We start from the raw sequence: 14,516 nt of genomic DNA, 5'->3' as shown, positions 1-14,516 counted from the left end.
AGTGGGTCTAATGTTTCTGGGATAATGGTGTTAATGTGAGCCAAGACCAGCCTTTCAAAGCACTTCATGGCTACAGATGTGTGTGCTATGGGTCGGTAGTCATTTAGGCAGGTTACCTTGGTGTTCTTGGGCACAGGGACTATGGTGGTCTGCTTGAAACATGTTGGTATTACAGACTCGGTCTTGGACAGGTTGAAAATGTCAGTGAAGTAATTTGTCTGGCCCTGCGGCCATGTGAATGTTGACCTGTTTAAAGCTCTTACTCACATCGGGCTACAGAGAAGCATGCTCTCATGCATGCTTCAGTGTTGCTTGCCTCGAAACGAGCAGAAGTAATTTAGCTCATCTGGTAGGCTTGTGTCACTGGGCAGCTCGCGGCTGTGCTTCCTTTTGTAGTCTGTAATAGTTTGCAAGCCCTGCCACATCCGACGAGCATCGGAGCCAGCGTAGTACGATTCAATCTTAGTCCTGTATTGACGCTTTTTCTGTTTGATGGTTCGTCGGAGGGCATAGCGTCATTTCTTATAAGTGTCCGGGTTAGAGTCCCACTCCTTGAAAGCGGCAGCTCTACCCTTTAGCTCAGTGTGGATGTTGTCTGTAATCCATGGCTTCTGGTTAGGGTATGTACGTACGGTTACTGTGGGGACGACATCACACATGCACTTATTGATGAAGCCAGTGACTGATGGGGTGTACTCCTCAATGTCAAAGGAAGAATCCCAGAACATATTCCAGTCTATGCTAGAAAAACAGTCCTGCAGCTTAGCATCTGTGTCATCTGACCACCTCCTTATTGCTTTAACATTTGCTTGTAAGCAGGAATCAGGAGGATAGAGTTATGGTCAGATTTGCAAAATAGACGGTGAGGGAGAGCTTTGTACATGTCTCTGTGTGTGGAGTAAAGCTGGTCTAGAGTTTTTTTCCCCTCTGGTTGCACATGTAACATGCTGGTAGAAATGAGGTAAAACAGATTTAAGTTTTCCTGCATTAAAGTCCCCGGCCACAAGGAACACCGCCTCTGGATGAGCATTTTCTTGTTTGCTTATGGCCTTATATAGCTTGTTGAGTGCCGTCTTAGTGTCAGCATCGGTTTGTGGTGGAAATAGACAGCTACGGAAAATATAGATGAAAACTCTCTTGGTAAATAGTGTGGTCTACAGCTTATCATGAGATACTCTCCCTCAGCAGATACTCTACCTCAGGCGAAACCTAGCGACTTCCTTAATATTAGATTTCGTGCACCAGCTGTTATTTACAAATATACACAGACCGCCACCCCTTGTCTTACCGGAGGCAGTTGTTCTATCTTGCCGATGGACCGAAAACCCAGCCAGCTGTATGTTATCCATGTCGTCAATCAGCCACGACTCGGTGAAACATAAGATATTAGTTTTTAATGTTCCGTTGTTAGGATAGTCTTGATCGGAGCTCATTCATTTTATTATCCAATGATTGCATGTTGGTTATAGGATTGATGGTAAAGGCGGATTACTCACTCGCCGTCGGATACTTACAAGGCACCCCGACCTAAGTCCTCGATTTCTCTGTCTCTTCTTCATACGAAAGACAGGGATTTGGGCCTTGTCAGGTGTCTGAAGTAAATACTTTGTGTCCGACTCATTAAAGAAAAAATCTTCATCCAGTACGAGGTGAGTAATCCCTGATATCCAGAAACATTATGTACAAAATAAGTTACTAATAACGTGAAAAAACACACACGATGGCACAATTGGTTAGGAGCCTGTAAAACGGCAGACATCTCCTCCGGCGCCATTCAAATGTCCCAAATCCCTAATTAGGCCCTAATGTATGGATTTCACATGACTGGGAATACAGATATGCCTCTGCAAGTCACAGATACCTTAAAAGAAAATGGGCCTCACAATGGGCTTCAGGATCTCATCACAGTATCTCCATGCATTCAAAATGCCATCGATAAAATTGTGTTCGTTGTCTGTAGGTTATGCCTGTCTGTGGTTGTGAGGCCGTTGGAAGTGGCTTATAGTAGAGAAATTAACATTCAATTCTCTGGCAACAGCTCTGGTGGACATTTCTGCAGTCAGCATGCCAATTTCATGCTCCCTCAAAAGTTGAGACAGCTGTTGCATTGTGTTGTGTGACAAAACTTTAGAGTGTTTTTTTATTGTCCCCAGCACAAGATGTACCTGTGTAATGATCATGCTGTTTAATTAGCTTCTTGTTATGCCATACCTGTCAGGTGGATGGATTATCTTGGCAAAGGTGAAATACTCACTAACAGGGATGTAAAGAAATTGTGAACATAATTTGAGAGAAATAAGCTTTTTGTGTGTATGGAACATTTCTGGGATCTTTTATTTCAGCTCACAAAAAAACACTTTACATGTTGCGTTTATATATTGGTTCAGTGTACATGCGTTTGTCTATCTATGCCAGGTCTAGCATCTCAGACAATGTACAATTAATTATATTCAATCTTACAGGCTAAATAGTAATTGCTTTTTGTGCAATGTCCTGTCCATGTTTTGTGGTATCTACATTGAAAAACAGACCATTTAAACATAGATTTGGCAGCAACACAAGACTTTGTATTTATCCAAAACATAATTCATGTGAGACTGGGGGTCTTTCTATGATACCCCCTAAACACTATAATGCCTCATATAACATGCCAAATGCAGTAACTTTATCTTATCACATACCAGACATAATCAGTACAATTTAGACATTGCATTGTTATTTATGTATTACAAATACCCACTTTGTGAGCAATGAAATAGTGATATGATGTGCTATTAAAATGACGTTTTAAATGGCACCGAGTAGCTGCACCACCATCTACAACAGAGTGCAAAATAAAAAGCTATACTGTAAAATAATTACTGCTGGAATGCAAAGGCAGCATGTGATGCAATGGCGTTACAAAAACAATTAATTAAGTTTGATTCACTCAAACAGTGTAAGATGTATTGGGACTTGTCTGGTTAGTATTTTTCAGATATGTTTTCTTCAGAAAAATGGCAATTAGTCCACTTTTATATATATATATATATTTTTTTTTAACTAAGCAAGTCAGTTAAGAACAAATTCTTATTTACAATGACGGCCTAGGAACAGTGGGTTAACTGCCTTGTTAAGGGGCAGAACAGATTTTTACCTTATCAGCTCGGGGATTCAATCTAGCAAACTTTTGGTTTCTGGCCCAACGCTCTAACCACTAGGCTACCAGGAACAATATACCTGAAAGGGGATAGGGTTCGGTGCACAAATCAATACAAATACTTGATCTGAAAGTGCAGTTGTAGAAGTACCAGAGCTATAATAAATTTCCCTTTAAAAAAATGCCTTGTCCTTGCGAAATACGATATCATTTCAAGTGGAAATCATTGAGGAACACTTTAAAATGCCACAAAATCATTAACATTGAAGTTTTAAAGGCCTTTTCAAGAATCAATGATCAGAAATCAACACATCACACCTAAATGTAACATCTCCTTGATCCCTAGGAATTATTGTTTGTCACATTTGAGTAACCCTTGCCATAAAGACTAACTTGCACTGACATGGTTGTAAAAACAAATTCCTGAAGAATGTACAGTCTACCCTGCTATTTACACAACTCACTATCAACACTTATTAAAATGCAAAATGGTCAATAAAAAAAAACCATGTTGAGTAAAAAGGAAAGGATACAAGCCACTAAGACAACTTAACCTCAAGAGACCCACCTTGCATTCCAATTATCGGTCCACTTATTATTATCGGTGTGCACTTGTATACTCCTCCACACTCATTTAAAATAATTGAATTAGATTGGTGTACAATGCATACAAAGAGAGTTTCCAACACATTTCTCAGACCAGTCATTAAATCCATGATGGAAAGTGAACAAATACACACATTAGGAGAAAGGACAGACAACTGGGAGGCATTGTGGTCAGTTTACAACTGGAGTTAAAAATGTGGCCCATTTCTGTTTTTTTGGCAAGAGGGAAAGCCACTAAGAGGAAATCAAAAGGAAAGGGGAACAATTCCATTGACAACTCTGTGCTAAGTGTTATCCCTAAGTTGCCAGTCAAATGGCAATGGCTCATGAACTACTATAACATTCTAGACTTAAAATGAATGTGCTACACAGAGGAGCAATTTAAGACATCATAGTGAACATGTTGCTCATAGTGTTCTTTCAATGATTCACTTCTGGACAAGGTGTTCCAGTTCCACTCCATATTCAAGCTCGACTTAATTGCTTGCATCACAGTGGACGGAAGGAAAGGCAGCCGGCGCTGGAAAGAAGGGGCGAGGGGAATGAATGCGACCGGTCTACAGAGTACAGCATAGAATTCAGAGAGGAAAAGAGAGCACTGTTTGTTAGCGGGTCAGCATGTCAACGGAACGCAGTGCCTGGTTTTCTTCGTGTAACCTTTTCTTTAGAAAGATCTAAGCTCGAAGAGTGTAGTCAAGTTCTTCCCAGAACAAGTTTCTAGATATGGCCCTTTTTAAAAAAATGTATCTCAGGCCAGGTAGTAAAACTACATTGGATGTGTGAGCCAGTGCATATTCTGTAAAAGAATGAGAAAATAAAGTAGAAAAATGTTTATGGGACAATTAAAGAATTGGTAGGACCTCACAAAATCAATCTCTCCTGTAAAACGGTCGTAAAAGAAAAACAGCAAGAGATCAAGGACGGACGGAGTTGCCAACTCACACAAACAGTTAAAATGCCATTTCAGAAACATTGAAACACAATGAATACTGTAAAAAGACTGGCAGTATTCTCCAAGCACTCCAGGGCCATGCATTTACAGAATTCCAGTGAGTGGCTCATTTGCTCTAATATTAAAGTCTAAATGTGAGCAGTTTGAGAAGTTATATCGCACACTTAGGGACTGCCAGTCTTGTTAGCACTCAAACAGGCTGGCCCTTTAAGAGACGACCACAGGGCCCGAATCATGAAAGCCTTCCAATCAGTGGTGTATTGGAGGGTAAACGCAAGTAAACACAGTTTACCCACTTTTTGTGGAAAAAATTCATTAAAAGTATAGAGAGTGTTACTTTTTTCACAGAGACTGGCGATAAGAGTTTACATAAAAAACTTTTTACCACTACATCACTGCTCTCAATGTAGAGGTCAGCCATAAAAGGACTGTCCTCTCATTTTCAGTGGCAACAATCAACCAGCCACGTTACCATCACAAAACCAATTTCCCCTCCAAAGTGTTGAGGCTAAAACAGATGGAAAGAAAGTGACAACGATATTGATGAATACAAAATTGTAACAAAACAAAATAAATGTAAAAAAAACATTACTCCCATTGGGGATTTTCATTACTCTAGTATCAAACGGTTTGGTAAACACCTGCCTTAGTTGGCCCTATGCTGCAAAGCACTGTGTGAGGGCCATTATAGGTCAGACTACACAAATATATTTCCTATCATGCACTTCTGACTCATCAATCTGGATCACAATGATTAGATAGATCCGTACAGGTGTTAATATTTTCAGACTGAAGTGGCACTCTGTAAAAAAACTAATTGGTACGCTCCAGATTAATGAAACTGTTGTTACTTAGACCAGCAGCATACCACCCTGCATCCCACTGCTGGCTTGCTTCTGAAGCTAAGCAGGGTTGGTCCTGGTCAGTCCCTGGATGGGAGACCAGATGCTGCTGGAAGTGGTGTTGGAGGGCCAGTAAGAGGTACCCTTTCCTCTGGTCTAAAAATGCGCCAAGGCAGTGTTTGGGGACATTGCCCTGTGTAGGGTTCTGTCTTTTGGACATTAAGCAGGTGTCCTGACTCTGTGATCACTAAAGATCCCATGGCACTTATTGTAAGAGTAGAGGTGTTAACCCTGGTGTCCTGGCTAAATTCCCAATCTCGCCCTCATACCATCATGGTTACCTAATCATCTCCAGCTTACAATTGGCTCATTCATCCCCCCTCCTCTACCCTGTAACTATTCCCCAGGTTGTTGCTGTAAATGAGAATGTGTTCAGTCAACTTACCTGGTAAAAGAAGTGTAAAAAAAGAAAAAAATACTTAGTGTGACTTACTAGACGATGCAATCTCAACCACACTGCACACTGCCCTAACCCATCTGGACAAGAGGAGAATGCTGTTCATCGACTACAGCTCAGCATTTAACACCATAGTACCCTCAAAACTCGTCATCAAGCTCGAGACCCTGGGTCTCGACCCCGCCCTGTGCAACTGGGTACTGGACTTCCTGACGGGCCGCCCCCAGGTGGTGAGGGTAGGTAACAACATCTCCACCCCGCTGATCCTCAACACTGGGGCCCCACAAGGGTGCGTTCTGAGCCCTCTCCTGTACTCCCTGTTCACCCACGACTGCGTGGCCACGCACGCCTCCAACTCAATCATCAAGTTTGCGGACGACACAACAGTGGTAGGCTTGATTACCAACAACGACGAGACAGCCTACAGAGAGGAGGTGAGGGCCCTCGGAGTGTGATGTCAGGAAAATAACCTCACACTCAACGTCAACAAAACTAAGGAGATGATTGTGGACTTCAGGAAACAGCAGAGGGAACACCCCCCTATCCACATCGATGGAACAGTAGTGGAGAGGGTAGTAAGTTTTAAGTTCCTCGGCGTACACATCACAGACAAACTGAATTGGTCCACCCACACAGACAGCATCGTGAAGAAGGCGCAGCAGCGCCTCTTCAACCTCAGGAGGCTGAAGAAATTTGGCTTGTCACCAAAAGCACTCACAAACTTCTACAGATGCACAATCACTGCCTGGTACGGCAACTGCTCCGCCCACAACCGTAAGGCTCTTCAGAGGGTAGTGAGGTTTGCACAACGCATCACCGGCGGCAAACTACCTGCCCTCCAGGACACCTACACCACCCGATGTCACAGGAAGGCCATAAAGATCATCAAGGACAACAACCACCCGAGCCACTGCCTGTTCACCCCGCTATCATCCAGAAGGCGAGGTCAGTACAGGTGCATCAAAGCTGGGACCGAGAGACTGAAAAACAGCTTCTATCTCAAGGCCATCAGACTGTTAAACAGCCACCACTAACATTGAGTGGCTGCTGCCCACACACTGACTCAACTCCAGCCACTTTAATAATGGGAATTGATGGGAAATGATGTAAATATATCACTAGCCACTTTAAACAATGCTACCTTATATAATGTTACTTACCCTACATTATTCATCTCATATGCATACGTATATACTGTACTCTATATCATCGACTGTATCCTTATGTAATACATGTATCACTAGCCACTTTAACTATGCCACTTTGTTTACATACTCATCTCATATGTATATACTGTACTCGATACCATCTACTGTATCTTGCCTATGCTGCTCTGTACCATCACTCATTCATATATCCTTATGTACATATTCTTTATCCCCTTACACTGTGTATAAGACAGTAGTTTTGGAATTGTTAGTTAGATTACTTGTTGGTTATTACTGCATTGTCGGAACTAGAAGCACAAGCATTTCGCTACACTCGCATTAACATCTGCTAACCATGTGTATGTGACAAATACAATTTGATTTGATTTGATTTAGAATGGACTAACTACATGTGTAATTATCCTACTGTTTTCACCAAACAAATGTGAATGGGCATTTGTGCGGTTGAGTCCATTTCTGCGGTAACATGTGATGAAACTTAGCTCCTTGCTGAAACAAGCAAGGGGTTGTATTATGCCATCATTGACTTGAATGGGGATGCCTATTCTATCAATTATATTCTTAACGCAGCACATGCAGTCAGGAGCAGAGGAGAGGAAAACCAACCACATGGCGGACACAGATGCCTGCTCCCAGACAAGCTAAACAACTTCTTCGCGGGCCACTCCCGAGGACTGTGAGCTCTCGTTCCCCCGTGGCCGACATGAGTAAGACATTTTAAGCGTGTTAACACTCGCAAAGCTGACGGCCCAGACGGCATCCCTAGCCATGTCCTCAGAGCATTTGCAGACCAGCTGGCTGGAGTGTTTACAGACATATTTAATCTCTCCCTATCCCAGTCTGCTGTCCCCACTTGCTTCAATATGTACACTATTGTTCCTGTACCCAAGAAAACAAAGATAGCTGAAGTAAATGACTATTGCCCCGTAGCACTCACTTCATGCATGAAGTGAGTTGAGGCAAGTTAACCAGCATAACTACCACAGCATTCTGCAGCGATACACCATCCCATCTGGTTTGCGCTTAGTGGGACTATCATTTGTTTTTCAACAGGACAATGACCCAAAACACACCTCCAGTCTGTGTAAGGGCTATTTGACCAAGAAGGAGAGTGATGGAGTGCTGCATCAGTTGACCTGGCATCCACAATCACCCAACCTCAACCCAATTGAGATGGTTTGGGACGAGTTGGAACGCAGAATGAAAGAAAAGCAGCCAACAAGTGCTTAGCATATGTGGGAACTCCTTCAAGACTGGTGGAAGGGTCATGTTTCAAATGACACATGGCACCTGACCTTCGCCTCTCCCGAGTCCGTAGGGGAGTTGCAGCGATGGGACAAGACTAACTACCAATTGGATATCACAAAAAAATAAAAATATATATATATATATATATCATTATGGGGTATTGTTTGTAGATTGATGAGTAAAAACAATGTAATCCATTTTAGAATCAGGCTGGAAAAAGTCTGAATACTCATTATGGCCAAACAGTTCTATTTTTGTTTCATCAGACCAGAGGAGATTTCTCCAAAAAGTACGATCTTTGTCCCCATGTACAGTTACAAACCGTAGTCTGGCTTTTTTATGGCGGTTTTGGAGCAGTGGCTCCTTCCTTTCTGAGCAGCCTTTCAGGTTATGTAGATATAGGACTCGTTTTACTGTGAATATAAATACTTTTGTACCCGTTTCCTCCAGCAACTTCACAAGGTCCTTTGCTGTTGTTCTGGGATGATTTTAACGTACTTTGGTGCGAAAAGTGCATCTCTAGGAGACAGAACACGTCTCCTTCCTGAGTGGTATGACGGCTGCGTGGTCCCATGATGTTTATACTTGCATACTATTGTTTGTACAGATGAACGTGGTACCTTCAGGCTTTTGGAAATTGCTCCCAGGGATGAACCAGACTTGTGGAGGGCTACAATTTATTTTCTGAGGTCTTGCCTGATTTCTTTTGATTTTCCCATGATGTCAAGCAAAGAGGCACTGAGTTTGAAGGTAGGCCTTGAAATACATCCACAGCTACACCTCCAAATCATACAATGTGATTTTCTGGATTTTTGTTTTAGATTCCGTCTCTCACAGTTGAAGTGTACCTATGATAACAATTACAGACCTCTACATGCTTTGTACGTAGGAATACCTGCAAAATCGGCAGTGTATCAAATACTTGTTCTCCCCACTGTGTGTTGTGTGCGTGTGTATATATATATATATATATATATATATATATATATATATATATATATATATATATATATATATATACACACACACACACACACACACACACACACACACACATATATATACACACACACACATATATATATATATACACACACACACACACACACACATATATAGTTACTGTATGCTGCAGCGATACACCATCTCCACAAAGATGGTATGGGTGGAGTCTGCGTATACACACACATAGTACCAGTTTGGACACACCTACTCTTTCAAGGGTTTTTATTTTTACTATGTTCTACATTGTAAAATAATAGTGAAGACATCAAAACGATGAAATAACACATATGGAATCATGTAGTAACCAAAAAAAGTGTTAAACAAATCTAAATCTATTTTAGATTTTAGATTCTTCAAAGTAGCCACCCTTTGCCTTAATGACAGCTTTGCATTCTGTCAACCAGCTTCATCTAGAACGCTTTTCCAACAGTCTTGAAGGTGTTCCCACATATGCCTAGCACTTGTTGGCTGCTTTTTCTTCACTCTGCGATCCAACTCATCCCAAACCATCTGGGTTGAGGTCGGGCCAGGTCATCTGATGCAGCACTCCGTCACTCTCCTTCTTGGTCAAATAGCCCTTACACAGCCTGGAGGTGTGTTTTGGGTCATTGTCCTGTTGAAAAACAAATGATAGTCCCACTAAGCACGAACCAGATGGGATGGCGTATCGCTGCAGAATGCTGTGGTAGCCATGCTGGTTAAGTGTGCCTTGAATTCTAAATAAATCACAGTGTTACCAGCAAAGCACCCCTACACCATCACACCTCCTTCTCCATGCTCCCCAGTGGGAACCATACATGCGGAGGTCATCCATTCACCTACTCTGCTTCTCCTGTGGCGGTCCTCATTAGAGCCAGTTTCATCATAGCACTTGATGGCTTTTGCGACTCCACTTGAATAAACTTTCAAAGTTCTTGACATTTTCCAGATTGACTTACCTTCATGTCTTAAAGTAATGATAGACTGTCATTTCTCTTTGCTTATTTGAGCTGTTCTTGCCATAATATGGACTTGGTCTATTACCAAATAGGGTGATCTTCTGTATACCACCCCTACCTTGTCACAACACAACTGATTGGCTCAAATGCATTAAGGAAAGAAATTCCACAAATGAACTTTTAACAAAATTGAAATGCATTCCAGGTGACCTCATGAAGCTGGTTGAGAGAATGCCAAGAGTGTGCAAAGGAGTCATCAAGGCAACAGGTGGCTACTTTAAAGAATCTCAAATATAAAATATTTTTGGTTACTACATTATTCCATGTGTTATTTCCTAGTTTTGATGTCTTCACTATAATTATACAATGTAGAAAATAGTAAAAATCAAGAAAAACCCTGGAATGAGTAGGTGTATCCAAACTTTTGACTGGCACTATGTGTCTAATATATATATATATATATATATATATATAACTGTGAAGTAAAGAGTGACCATTTTAGAAAATCATGGCACATATAGTCTGGTTGGATTCTATTTTATGTCAATCATATTGCTGCTTGTCGACTATAACTGATTTTTCATAGACTTATGCTGCCATCTATTGGACATACCCAGTTCAAAAAATAAAACATATAGTGTGGCTTGTTTATAAAGTGGTCTGCCTTGCAATAATAAATATCATAAAATAACTAATAAAACAAACTGCAAAAATGCATACATAGGTTGATTTAAAAAGTGCTATTTAGAACTTAAATGGTATGTACTAACAATATTATCACTAAAACAGTTTCTAAAAGTGATCAAGGCTACCCTACCTTAAGGCTAAAATAGGTTATGGGTTTATAGCGCTCTTGTTCCTCCCTGTGGCATTCTGTGGGTACTACATACCTGTTTCGCCACACTTGCTAGGCTCATAATCTGAGGTAACAACTGTGTCCGATCTATAAATCAATGAGCTAGACCTATCCCTTTGGTTTGCAAATCAGTGAACCTGCGCAGCGTTTGCTCAATATGATGCATACGAATTAACAGATTTACGCATATAAGGTTATTTCTTAATTTTAAAAAAATATTCTTAATTTTAAAAAAAATATTCTGACTATATAAATCATCCACAACTTAAAAAAGAGAACAGGGACATGCATTTGTTTAGGTTTTACACATTTCTCTGAAAAAATAGATGGTTAACCATGGGCAGAAAATATTTTAAATTTGATTGCTATGTGCCAGCCAACTCTAGCACTGTGTGTCAACACAACGTGTACCAAGGCGAACAGTGAGATGCTTACCAAGTAGCCATAAACAAATAAATTACCCGAGGTAAGCCTACAAGGTTAACAAGGGCAGTTCCCAGTGCCAACAATAGCGAACTGGCATTTTGAGGCAGAACAATGGGCTGGGAATAAAACGTTCATTAGGTGAGTTGGTGCCACGGTGCTCAGTAGAACTAATAGGAACTGGCAGGGTGAAAAATGCCCTAAAATAAGATCTGGTTTTGGCGAATACTTCAAAACTACGGCAAGCAGCTGGGACACATGGAGATATTCTGAAACTGGGCTCTATGGCGAATGCAATGGACTAGTTATCAGAAAAAAGCTTTAAAAATGTAATGTGTCCAGCTTTTTGTTGTTCCTCTACCTCGACACTTGCTTTCAGCCTCTGCATGGTCAATGCAGCACATGAAACAATGTTGATGACAACAATGCTATTTTCACTTTGCTTCTTAATATTAATCCACAAGTGTTCTATAATTACACTATTCTGTTTTTTTTCTTCCATCTGCAAACTGCTAGGCCTAAACCTTGTTAGCTGCTAATGCGAATTGCTTGCTAGCTAACTAATAAATGTACTGAGTCAAAGCTATCGGTATACAGCCTGATACTACCAGTGATAGTGTAGACCTACATCTAAATGTTTTTTTTTTGTGCAACAGTATCTTCTAATTCAAAGAGGAATATGTGAAGCAAGAATGTCAGCTATATGAAGTGGCTAAGAGAGAACTTTCAATGCAGCCAAAGATTATAGGGTCCCCTAGGAAACGCTTGTTAACACTTTGGTTCCTTTAGAGGACCACAATGGAAATAAGTCCCAGACTTTATTGTGTTATCCTCAATGATTTTATTCATGTGCATGTATGGCTTTTTCAAGTTTTATGTGTGTTTTTTTTTAAATGGTCGAATTAATAAAATAAACTAAAAACTAAACTACCCTGTCACAATAACTCCTCCCTAGCATTTTCATTTGTTGTCATGTCAAACTGTATTCAAAGTTCCCACTATTATATTCTAACTATATCATTTGCATAATCATTCTATTTCCATGATTCCAGCAGTTCACTGAAGTGTTTTGCTCTAAATCACAGGTCAAGTCGTGTAGCCCTATGTGGCAGTGTGGAAATGATCTGAAATGAGTGCAGGAAATGCAAAAATGTATGAAAATAATTTTGGGTTGAACTGAACAGTGTAAAACAATCAGAATAGATATAGACCCATTGAAATCACTTAGAATGTATGTAGGGTCACCCTAGGGTCAAACACTACGCATAATGCAAATTTTGAACTTTTATTATTCAAAAACATAAAATACCGTCATAACGTCAAATTTTGTTAAAATATTTTGGCAATATCGCCCAGCCCTAGTTCCATGTCTATGTAACTTAAGGCAGCAGCTTCTAAGGTGCAGTGTTGAGTAACCAGGTGGTAGCCGGCTAGTGACAGTGACTAAGTTCAGGGAAGGGTACTGGGTGGAGGCCGGCTATTGACGGCCTTGAGATAGAAGCTGTTTTTCAGTCTCTCGGTCCCAGCTTTTTTATTGCACCTGTACTGACTTCGCCTTCTGGTGATAGCAGGATGAACAGGCTGTGACTTGGGTGGCTGAGGTCCTTTGATGATCTTCTTGGCCTTCCTGTGACACCAGGTGCTGTAGATGTCCTGGAGGGCAGGCAGTGTGACCCCGGTGATGCGTTGAGCAGACGGCACCAACCTTCTGCGTTGAGCAGACGACCCTGCAGTTGCCGTACCAGGCGGTGATACAGCCCGACAGGATGCTTTCAATGGTGCATCTGTAAGAGTTTGTGAGGGTCTTTGGGGCCAGGCTGAATTTCTAAAGCCTCCTGAGGTTGAAGAGGCGCTATTGCGCCTTCTTCACCACACTGTCAGTGTGGGTGGACCATTTCAGATTTTCAGATGAGTATGTTGAGGAACTTTCCATTTTTCACCTTCTCCACTGCGGCCCGTCGATGTGGATGGGGGCATGCTCCCTCTGGTGTCCCCTGAAGTCCACGATCAGCTCCTTCGTTTTGTTGATGGTGAGGGAGAGGTTATTTTCCTGGCACCACTCCGCCAGGGCCCTCACCTCCTCCCTGACCACTGTTGTGTCGTCTGCAAACTTGATGATTGAATTGAAGGCTTGCGTGAACCAGGGATACAGGAGGGGGCTGAGCACGCACCCTTGTGGGGCACCTGTGTTGAGTGAAGGTTATCAGTGAAGTTGAGGTGTTGTTGCCTACGTTGACCACCTGGGGGTGGCCCGTCAGGAATTATAGAACCCAGTTGCACAGGGCGGGGTTCAGACCCAGGGCCCTGAGCTTAATGATGAGCTTGGAGGGTACTATGGTGTTGAAGGCTGAGCTGTAGTCAATTAATAGCATTCTTACATAGGTATTCCTCTTGATGATTGTGGACTACAGAAAAAGGAGGACCGAGCACGCCCCCATTCTCATTGACAGGGCTTTAGTGGAGCAGGCTGACAGCTTCAAGTTCCTTGGTGTCCACATCACCAACAAACTATCATGGTCCAAACACACCAAGACAGTCGTGAAGAGGGCTTGACAAAGCCTATTCCCCCTCAGGAGACTGAAAAGATCTGGCATGGGTCCTCATATCCTCAAAAAGTTCTACAGCTGCACCATCGAGAGCATGGTTGCATCACTGCCTGGTATAGCAACTGCTCGGCCTCTGACCATAGGGCACTACAGAGGGTAGTGTGTACGGCCCAGTACTTTACTGGGGCCCAAATTCATGCCATCCAGGACCTCTATACCAGGCTGTCACGTTCTGACCTTAGTTCTGTTATTATATCTTTGTTTTAGTATGGTCAGGGCGTGAGTTGGGTGGGTTGTCTATGTTCGTTTTTCTATCATTTGGGATTTCTGTGTTC

Source organism: Oncorhynchus mykiss, chromosome 17 (genome assembly GCF_013265735.2).
Source record: "Oncorhynchus mykiss isolate Arlee chromosome 17, USDA_OmykA_1.1, whole genome shotgun sequence".
In the NCBI taxonomy this organism is placed as follows: domain Eukaryota; kingdom Metazoa; phylum Chordata; class Actinopteri; order Salmoniformes; family Salmonidae; genus Oncorhynchus; species Oncorhynchus mykiss.
Note: the sequence above shows the minus strand (reverse complement) of the source record.